This window comes from Mya arenaria, chromosome 4, assembly GCF_026914265.1.
Source record: "Mya arenaria isolate MELC-2E11 chromosome 4, ASM2691426v1".
NCBI classification, from domain to species: domain Eukaryota; kingdom Metazoa; phylum Mollusca; class Bivalvia; order Myida; family Myidae; genus Mya; species Mya arenaria.
The window spans coordinates 81,779,103-81,790,072 of NC_069125.1; positions in this window are offsets into that span (position 1 = coordinate 81,779,103).

Below are 10,970 nucleotides of genomic sequence, written 5' to 3' on the forward strand. Positions count from 1 at the left end.
GAATGTAAATTGATTCAGTTCCATTTTGCCCATTTGGATCGATTAAACTGTAAAGACGATTGTCTATTGTATGTTGAGAGACTTTCCTGTTCTTCTCAATAATTAATTCATTTCATCCAAATCTTTCCTGGTAACTAAAAGCTATGTTCTTAATTACCAAATTGTTTCTTTTGAAGCAATTATTTCCTTTTAAGAAATGACATTATAGCATGTATTAAAAAATAAAATACTCACAATTTCTTTATTGTCAAGATTACTTAATCTTAAGTGTCTTAATTACAATATCCTTAGTGTTAATCGTCATTTTCCAACAATTATTAACACTTATTTACGTTATTGTCCATTGATAGTAAACTGAATTTCTGAAATATTTGTACATGTTACGCTTACGACGTCATTCTTTGCATAGGTTAACTGATTTAAATTCTTTGTAGAATCTGTCATAGTAAGAAGAACCTCCCTATAGCTTCTTTATAAATGAAAAAGGTAGCCCGAACTACTCACCTACTTCCGTGACATTTAATAGGCTGTATTTGAGGGGAAGCATGTAGTTTGTTAGATGGACTTCCCAAATGTATCAAAATAAAGTGAAAAATTATGCAGCACCATGGTGTGAATTCCCAGTATTGTCATATAAGATCAGACATTTATTTTTATTTAAAATATTCTCCTTAAAATAAATATTTTATTTTTTATAAATTTATCTTTACTGTATACACCCTTAACCTTCTTAATTCCTTACTGCGTTACCCTTAAAATATTGTCAAAGTTAGAGATTGGAATAGTTTTAGATAAAAAGGTTAAAAATGTTATCCGGGAACTTATTCAATCGTCCTATGAGCAAATCTACTTTTAAATTTCGACGAATATGCACTTGCAATCCTCGACCACGATCCACTTAAATCTTATACCGAAAATATTGGTACTGGTTTTGGTACCGCTTATGCCCACACAACTTTTAGAAAAGCCCTTTATTGTGATAATGATAATCTAAGTGAAATGTTACCGTTCGATTTAGTAAGAGAGCAAAGTTGTCCCTTTGTAAGATATGGAGTAGCATATTTTTTTTATAAATAGTGACATTGTCTACCATACTTGAACTAAATTTTTCACAAATACCAGTACTTGCTTAACCACAATAAATACCCGTAGCTAGTGGAGCTAATATTTTTGGAGCAAACCTTGCTGCCATTTGAAGCACTCAAGTCCACAACAATTACATTTCTTTTGGATTTGTATATGTTAATCATTTTAGTGCCCGTTAACGTAAGTGGAAAGTTTCAGGCCGAGTTTAATATAAGGGTTATTGGATTGTTTTGGTTTATTGTCAAAGATTGCTTTTGTCACCCGTTAAATCTGTTGAATTAGTTTTTAATTATCCTTTATCAGTTTTTTTTTTAAATGACAGGTTCGTTTCGAACTGTATTATTGCTAACATTTTCTTCTTAGGATTAGTGCCAATACCTGGTAGTCTGCTCCAGGATGATAACCTAACAACACTAGTATATATTATAGTAAGAAATATCTGAAAAAACATATCCTAACAGAAATGAATAATGCGGTAATGCGTGATCGCTTGTGTATAAAACAAATTGGGAACACATATTATGTCAACTATCAAATTGTTTGTTTTTTTTAAATTGTTAAGTATGTGAGTAAAATCACAAAACTCAATGAAAGAAAAACGCATAACTTTAAAAACCATCGGTGTTTATTGGAGCAATAAAAAGGTTAAAACAATCACCAACAGAATAAACATCAACATAATTATTTTAAAGACATTAGGTATGAAGTCTAACCAGTTGTAAAAGTTATAATCAACTGTGCAAACTTAATAATCAGCCTTACAAATCTTTCTAATTAACGAATTTAGCCTGATAACTGCTCTTACTCATCCAAAACACACTTGATAACCAGAAATGAGATATTGTTCACCGGCAACCTTTCTGTAACATGAAATTATATAAGGTACATTCAATAACAAAGAAAGAGATCTTGCAACTTACTCTTAATAACGACCTATTAAATATGTTTCATCGGTGACTCTTCTGTAACATGAAACAAAGTGGTTTTTATTGAATATCAAAGAAAGAGCTTGAAATACGTGAAATTTGATTCTGTAATTAACATTGTTAAATGTCCCAGTATTTGATAGTTTTGGTATGATTATGCACAAACATTTATCCTAGAAGTAACCCTAGTCCTAACCCAGCACAAAATTGGTTATATTTTATTTTACGTCCAGAATAAATTCTTAAACGTGTTTAGCATGAAACTGCTAGTTCGAATTTGATAAATCGAGATTATAATATAAAAATATGTTGTTTGTTTTGTAGCCATATCCATGTTACAATCACATATGATTGTATATAGTTAAAGTCATGATAAAACATTAAACGTCTTTATGGCAGTAACCCTAACCCTAACCAATCTTGACTGCCTGAAAATACAACCAACGATAAACATATTGCAATACGTAACCTTGATTAAATTCTACACTGTTGGATCAAAACACCTAAAAATGATACACAATTTCATCTAATCTAAGACTAAATAGAGTAAATGTAATTGCAGTTATAAATTGTTTTTGTCAAATATTCTTTCTAATAGACCTTGGTCAGTGCCTATCCTAACAATTATTACTTTCTATCTCTAACATTTGAATCATACTCCATACTAATGCTTATCAGAACAAATGAGAACAGAACAGAATACAACAGAACATTGATTGTTAACCTGAACATATACAGTTCATCGTTGTTATCAAGTGTGTTTCGGATAAGCCCAAACAAATTTCATTCATATTCAAAAGATGAATTTAACTGGTCATTTATTCTTAATTTGTTTAAACGTTTATAAGAGTATCTTTTACCCTTTAAGGTTTCAAGTAGATTTTGTTACAATTTCATTGTATTTGTTATTGTTTTCACATTATTAGTTGCTGCAATAAAAACCCTTATTGTTTTGTCACTGAATGTTGTTCTAGTGCAAGTAAAACTTGCCCAATAAACATATTTAACAAATGTTGACTTTTTCTCGAACAAACATACGACATCTAAATTTTAGACAGAATTTGGTCCGTTTCTGATGTTCTAAAATACCTATTTACCGCAAAATATGTGTAATGTGTAATATGTTGATATTTCCCTATTTGTAGAAATTCTATAAGATTCTGCAAAAATGTTTTTGTTTTTGTTTATCTAAAGTTGTGGGAGTGCATACGATATATTACTAATCAACTTAACTCGACTTGTTTGTGATTGCGTTTCACAATGTTCGAGCTACAATTAAGACCTACTTGTTGGTTTTAACACACGATGAATTAACTTAGTACATCAGAGTCAACTAGAGCTTTTCATTTAAACATGAACACAAAGAATGCAAAAATGACATTGGCCATTTGTCATCGAGTGATGTGTTGTTAACACATTTTAGACGCTTCATGAAAGATATTTGTATTTGGCTCTTTAAATGCTACATTATATTTTCATAAAACACGAACACAAACTGATTTTATATGATTTCTACAATTGTTGTGATTATTTTAAATATATTCGCACTAAAAGACTGACTGTGTTAAGTTGTTACGGGTGTGATTTTACGCTAATTCAGCTTACTTCTCATGTGATCAAATTTCGTCCATATCCAGATACGATAAAAATCAAATATTGTGTATTATTTTTTTTATTTTTTTTGTAATTTTACCACCTTTTCCGCGTTAGATTAATATGCTTAATTTATTCGAAATTATTTGTTTAAATGCCATGCATTTCAAATACCGTTTTTTAAATATCGTTGAAAAGTTTCTATATAATTGTTGTCTGCAAATCTGTAGAAACTGTATTATATTCATAAAGCAAATTTATCTAAATATTTCGTTTTCGTTTCTAGAAAAGGCATGCAATGTGGATAATGTCTTCAATGTCTAGTATGTGTATATAGTTATAATCTTTAAATTGCTCTCTTTGTGTACTTATGTAGTTAAATAAGTATTGATGAAGCGATATGTAGTAGACACAGGCCTGGCTTTACCAAGCGTGTTATTCCAATATGTATAATTTAATTATATAAGTATGAATGTTGTGTAATTGCAAACTATCATAATATAAACGTGTTTGTTGTATATTAAAAACTGCTAGATTTGCTCTAAACATAATCATGGAGGAAATAAAAGTGTAAATACGTTCTGTGTAATTCTGACAGACGATAATGTATTCCATTCCCGAAACTAAAAAGAAAATCGGAACAAGGGTGCAGTTTTTTATGAATTTCAATCTCAGAAGATGTTTGATATTTAATTCTAGAACGCTCAAGGTCGTAGAAAAAAGTCGCAAGCCAGCTGCGTCCTGTATTTTACTTCCAAATATAGAAGTATATAAACTCTGTGCATAATTTAAGTAATATTTATATATTTATTATGACGTATATAATATTATTGTTAGCGTATTTAAACTATCTAGTGCAGCAGAACAGCTTTTTAATTTAGATAATGTAAAAAACTTCCAAGTTGCATAACGATGAGTATTGCCTTTCACTCCTTGTAGGTCGCCCTTGATCTAATTAATACACTTTAACTAAATATCCGCAAAGATCCTTCAATATTTATATGAAAACTATAGAAACAAGCTCAGTAGCCAAAAGTTTAAACATAAACCCTGTTTAATGGCACAGGGTAAGCGGCAAAGACATAGAACACAATATAAATTAATCACACAAACAAGAAAGGCAGCGCTTTCGTTATTACTTTATAGGTATGTTTATTAGTCATCGGTGATGTACATGGTTTTACACATTCCATTTAGTATGCTAATTTAACGTAGTACACATGTGATGATATTTTTTGGCGTATACACAAAATTCATCCACTTTCGCGACATTCTTTGACTTCGTATAACAAATCACGTCATTCAATAAATGCCATGTAATTTTATGATTTTACACACCATGTGTTGCTAATGTACTTACTTAACACGTTTTCATCATTTGTATTCTTGACCTATGAACGAAAACATTCGTTTTGACCTGTAAACGGCAATTATACGATTATGTGTCATATTTCCAGTTGTTTCTTTGTGGAAACTTATCTTATGACGCATGTGTTGACTTATAATCTTGACCAAGATACGAACGAATTTGATTAAGATTTGTTTTCATTGTTTGTTTTCATGGTATACGAAAACACTTATGGTCCGGTTAAGATTGAATGACATACTTGGATCTGTAGCTATTGTTGCTTTGTTTAAAATATTTATGTCACTCTAAAATGTAAATCAATATAACTAGTTGTTTTTTTTCAAAATATACAGCATTCCAAATACAATAAAGGCTCATTTATCACCACACAATTATTAAACGTACAATGACTTTCAACTCATATAAATCAAATTAGTAGGAAATAGTACAATTGTATACTTACTCATATTTTACCGTTTGTACGCATTTTCTCAAATACTGAGACAAATTATAATCTTTTTTGAGGGAATGCCAAAAAGTACAACCTTTATGGAATGAACTGAAACAATTCCTAAAAATGGTTATATTGTTTCATACGGAACAGAACTATTTTTCACTTTTTTAACAGACAGTTTCGAAAAACTCATTTTAATTAGTTACCTTTTTGTTGTATTGATGACAGTCTACAACTTCGGCTCAAAGTACAGAAGAACAATACTTAACTATTTTCACTTTAATACCTTATGAAAAAAACATATGGCAGTAATTATTAATAAATGACCACTATACTTTTTAATCAAACTTGATCATACCTGCCAATACGACTTTAAGCTTCATTAATTTCATCTCTCGAGGCATATTGCGCTTTGCCCTATTTCAACTCACTATTTTTATAGAATTTAATTATCCTCCATATATGAAATCATTTATTTAAAATATATTCTTAAGATGTGTAAATGTATTTACACCAATTACTAAAAATGTCATCTCGTCTAGTACCATTATGGCTTTGTGTGTCATTATTTGTGGTAATTACATTGATTACAAATACAATATATTACAAATATTTGAACAATGAGAACCTAAAAAGCCGTTACTTATGCAAATTTCATCGTCATACACGTTCCAAAAGCATTAAAACAAATATAAACATCGTGGGTGAATCAAGCTGATTATATTGTATTAACATTTGCTAAACGTATCAAATTATACGTAATTCAAGATCTTTCATCTATATTTAATGTTACAGAAATGTCACCGATGAAATGGATTTGATTCATCATTATCAAGTGTACTTTACAAAATCCCTTTCTTCAATGATGAGCGTACGCCATAAAGTTTCAAGTTACAATAGAGTTGGCGGTGAAACAAAATACATTTCTTGTTATCAAGTGTGTTTTGGATTAGAAAGAACGAAGTTGCTCGGGCTCAATTTATTAATATTCAGAATAGGTATGTTACCCTGCTAGCTCAGTGGGCTTAACAAAGAACTGGTATATTTACTTTCAATGTTTATTCATGTGATACACACAGAAATACTACTAACTCGACTGTATTAGCAATGCTCTATACGTCAAAGCTCTGGGTCTGTCAATAGATACCCTAAGACGTGCAAATGACATTCTCACATGCAAAACACACAATGCAATATTACTTAGTTAAAACTATAAAACACAATTATACCTATACACAATAATTGAAAACGGTTCGCTTCGGCTTGTGGCTCCTGTATCACTTTACAGTCGATATATATATATTGTATAAAATACATTCTTACTAATAGATATACTAGAAAGATAACAAATTGAGATTGAGTTTTAAAGAGACAATACATAAATCAGTAAACAATTCATTAAATGGAGATATTTTACATTGATGAGATATTGTTGCACCCAGATCTTGAATATTGGAGCCTTAGGCCATAATAATACAAAAACCTTGTCATAGGTACACAGCCATCATTTAATATAATAACTATTTTAAGATATTTGCTAACATGAGTGCTTAATTATAACATTGTGTCAAAGTTTGTGAGTGTTTGTTCTTTGGATGTTCAGTAAATATTTCTAAATATATTCCGGTGTTTATTCTTTTCTAAAACCAAAATAGGTTTTCGACTGGCATGGACAAGCATAGGTTAGCATAGTATGAACAGAGACACCAGTATCTTCCATAACACTCAGTTTTACTTAATGTTTATAAACATAATATGATACAATGTAACATGTAGCATGAAACAGCATTATAACTTAATGGAGTGAACTGTACAAATACAATTTTACTATAAAAACAAAAAGTTACTGCCGGGAAAGTTTGAATTTATTTTAACAATACAATGTAAGTTTATATCCGTTCTTTTATCCCCACCAAAGGCAGATGGATATTCTTTCAGTGTTTTCTGTCCGCCCCTCCTTCCCCCTGTTCGTCAGTCTGTAATATTTTTTTTTCTGTCCCGAGCCATATTTTGGTACTTGATAGTAAAATTTTGTTGAAACTTTGAATGAATGTATATTTGATAAGGGAAATGATGTGTTAAGAGCTTTTACATTCCACTTATGTATAGCAGATTTATGGCCATTTGGAACTTCATAATAGCTATTTCCACCAGGAGCCATATCTTAATACTGGTGGGTCATATATCACTTTCCATAAGGTAATATACAGGAATGAGAATGATGCATGTCAAATGCCGTCAAAATCTGTATAGTTATGCATAGGAGAGTTATGGCCCTTTGTTACTTTCAAATAACCATTTCTGCCTGTATACAAAAACATGTTCAATCAATTATTGATGAATGGTCAGGCATAGTGTCCTCAAAGTTTGTAGTTTGTTGATATTGACAAGTAGATGACCCCTATTGTTCTTGATGCCAATAGGGTACTTCAGGAAGTATTTTTTCTCTATTTAATGTTTATCACTATGCCGAAATTTGATCCCAACTTGAAAATCATTTATATCCATGGGTCACAATTAAAACATGTAACCCAATGAACAATGTTCTTTAATCATGTGCTAACTGTTTCAAGCGTTAACAGACAAATTCGTGTGCAGAGGAAACTTCTTTTTTTAACAAGCACACAATTTGTATTTAGCATTTACAATTTCTATGAAATTCAATTGAAAGTTCTTTTTAACCATGATATATCAAATATTAAGTCACCATTCAATAGCAGATTGAGAGGGGGGCGCAGACGGCGCGTGCACCCTCTGAAATTGTCCAAGTTTACTTTATACGTCAATATAGGAGATGAATATAATAAAATACGCACATAATGCATCATTTCCAACTAAAAATTGTTAAAACTTTCTTGATTGAGTAACCCTAAATCCTCATGCAAACGGCCCTAAGTTACGCCCCCTCTAAAGTCAAAACATGTACTCGCCCCTGACCATTATACATTTTGTTTACCAAACGGTACACAGACCAAGTGACTGAAACTTACTTGCATTTAATGAACGAGATGGTCGGTAAAACATTTCCGATGAATATCCTATGAAATTTGCAGTCGTCCCGTTTCGACTGGTCATTGTTTCGGGATTCATTACAAACAATTATGAAAAAATATCATTACCAAGTGGTCTCTTTAGGTTACGGGAGCTTTCAGTGTCAAAAGAAAGATATATATAGTTTGTCCCCCTAATGCCATAAAACATGGATGGTCCCCCCCTTAATGCCTAAAAGATAATATAATATATACACTGGTCTCCATAAACCCTTCGGCATATATACCTGCCCCCTTAAAACATGCAACATACTTTCAAATTATAAGGGCGACCGCAAATAACGTATATTTTGTGTTAATTAAGTTAAGAAGCCTAAAGCTTGTACACACAATAAATGATTATTTCAGTATTGTATTATTAACAAAAAAGCAATATAAAGTATAAAACAAAAAAATATACAAATTGTCTCATTAATGCCGTAAAATATATACGGTATCCTTAATGCCCTAAGTAGATATATATATACTTTAGAACAGGTCTGCTAGTAAATTACCATGGTAAGCACACATATGTTTACCTTTTATTTGAAGGTAAAACTCATGCCAACAATTGAATGAATTACGAATCAAAATTAAAAACACTTAAATTTCAAGCAAATTACTCCAGAAACATCAGAGCCGGTCCAGTAAATATATTTGGTTTAAAAAGTTTTTATTTCAAAATAACATTATAATGATATATACAGTTGTAGCATACTCTATATAAAATGATTGACGGAGATAGTGATACGTGGAAGGTATACAATTGAAATATACACAATTACTGTCACTACAGTGCAACTGCAGCCTTGCATGTGTGACAATCAATTTGCGTTCACCCTCATAGTAGAAATAAGGAACTGTTTGATTATTCTTGTTAAGGTTTACCTTATAGGAGGTCAAGGATGGAGAGGAACGAACTGTTTCCGGAAGTGCATTCCACGACGATATTGTAATTGGTAGAAATGAATTCGATAACAGTTGAGTTTTACAAGTAATATTACGAAGGTTAACATAATTCATAAGATTGTAGGAGGTTGTATCACCAACTCGGGACGGAATAAGTGTAGTGATATAGGCTGGTGTATGGAGATGAAACATCTTGTAAAAGAGTGTGAGTTTTTGTTTCCTTCTTTTCGCCTTCAGAGGTTCAAGTCCTGTTTCAGTGAAGAAATTGAACATGTATTTATGCAAAAAAACTCTAGAACCTTACTTATAACACTCAAAAGGGATATTGGACGGTAATTACAGATGTCTTGGGGATCTGACTTCTTTAAAATCGCGCATACATGAGCCAGTTTCAAGGCTTGGTACCTTACCAGAACGAAGGGAGTAATTAAAAAGGTCTCGAATGGGCTGTAAAATTTCGGTTGCTATCTGCCTTAGAACATAGTTGTTAAAAGAGTCCGGGCCTGTTGCTTTACCAGTCTTCAGAACCATTAATGGAAATATCGAAATTCCGCATGGAAAGGGTATCAGAGACAGTGGGAAGAGTTGTGTTAGGTATAGTAAGAAGGGTCTGGGTTTGAAAAAAATGTTCAAAAGATTTGCCTTTTCAATGTTTGATTCGTGGACTGGAGTATATTAACAGCAGGGGTAATTATATTTTTTACTAGAATTGAATGGGCAAAAATCTATTTAAATATTATGGTAAAACACGGCAAAACATTTAATCAATTACTTATAATTATGATTGTATATGAACAATTTGTAGCTAAGCAGCTCTGGCTAATTGTCTCAGTGATAATACAGAGTATATTCTTATTTGTTTGTTACAAAAACATACCCCACCCCCCCCCCCCCGCCAAAAAGTTGCAAAATGTTAATTATGAACAAATGAGTTGTTTAGATTTTATGGGCAAATACAATTTCTGCTTTCAGTACAAAAATATCTCAACGATGCTTTCAATAAACTTTCAAACAATTTGAGTTTGAAATGACAAATCTGACAAACATCATGTCTAATGATCAAAATATCTAAATTTCAATTCATTAATATTTTAGCCAAGCTTTGCTAAAATCTGGTATAAACTAAAAGACCTCTGACAGTTAAATATGCCGGCACACATGTACTTTTTACAGATCACCCACAGTGACCGTTTGGTATTGCTTTTTGATAAAAAGGTTGTTGTTTATTACATCTGGTGGGAAATAAAATTGTATGAATAAATAAATAAACATAAATTAATGTTAAAATTTTCTAGACTTTTAAAGGCCCAATATGTTATGACCTCTCATGAGGTATATTCTAAATCAAGCATGGAAATAGTCAACACCAAATGTCCATATCATGGGACTTTCTTAAAGACCCAGTGTATTAAATAAGTTTAAACTTATCAATGTGTGATTACAAACAAATGACTTCTAATCCTCACACAATGTTTTAACCCACAGGGTGATCTAAAAAGAAATGATCAGTTGCAATTACAATCAACATTCAACAGAGCTGAAAATATATTCTAAATTTAGCACCTATATAGCATATACAATAAAAGTAATCAAGTCAGTGATATTGTTGGAACACACCCAAATAA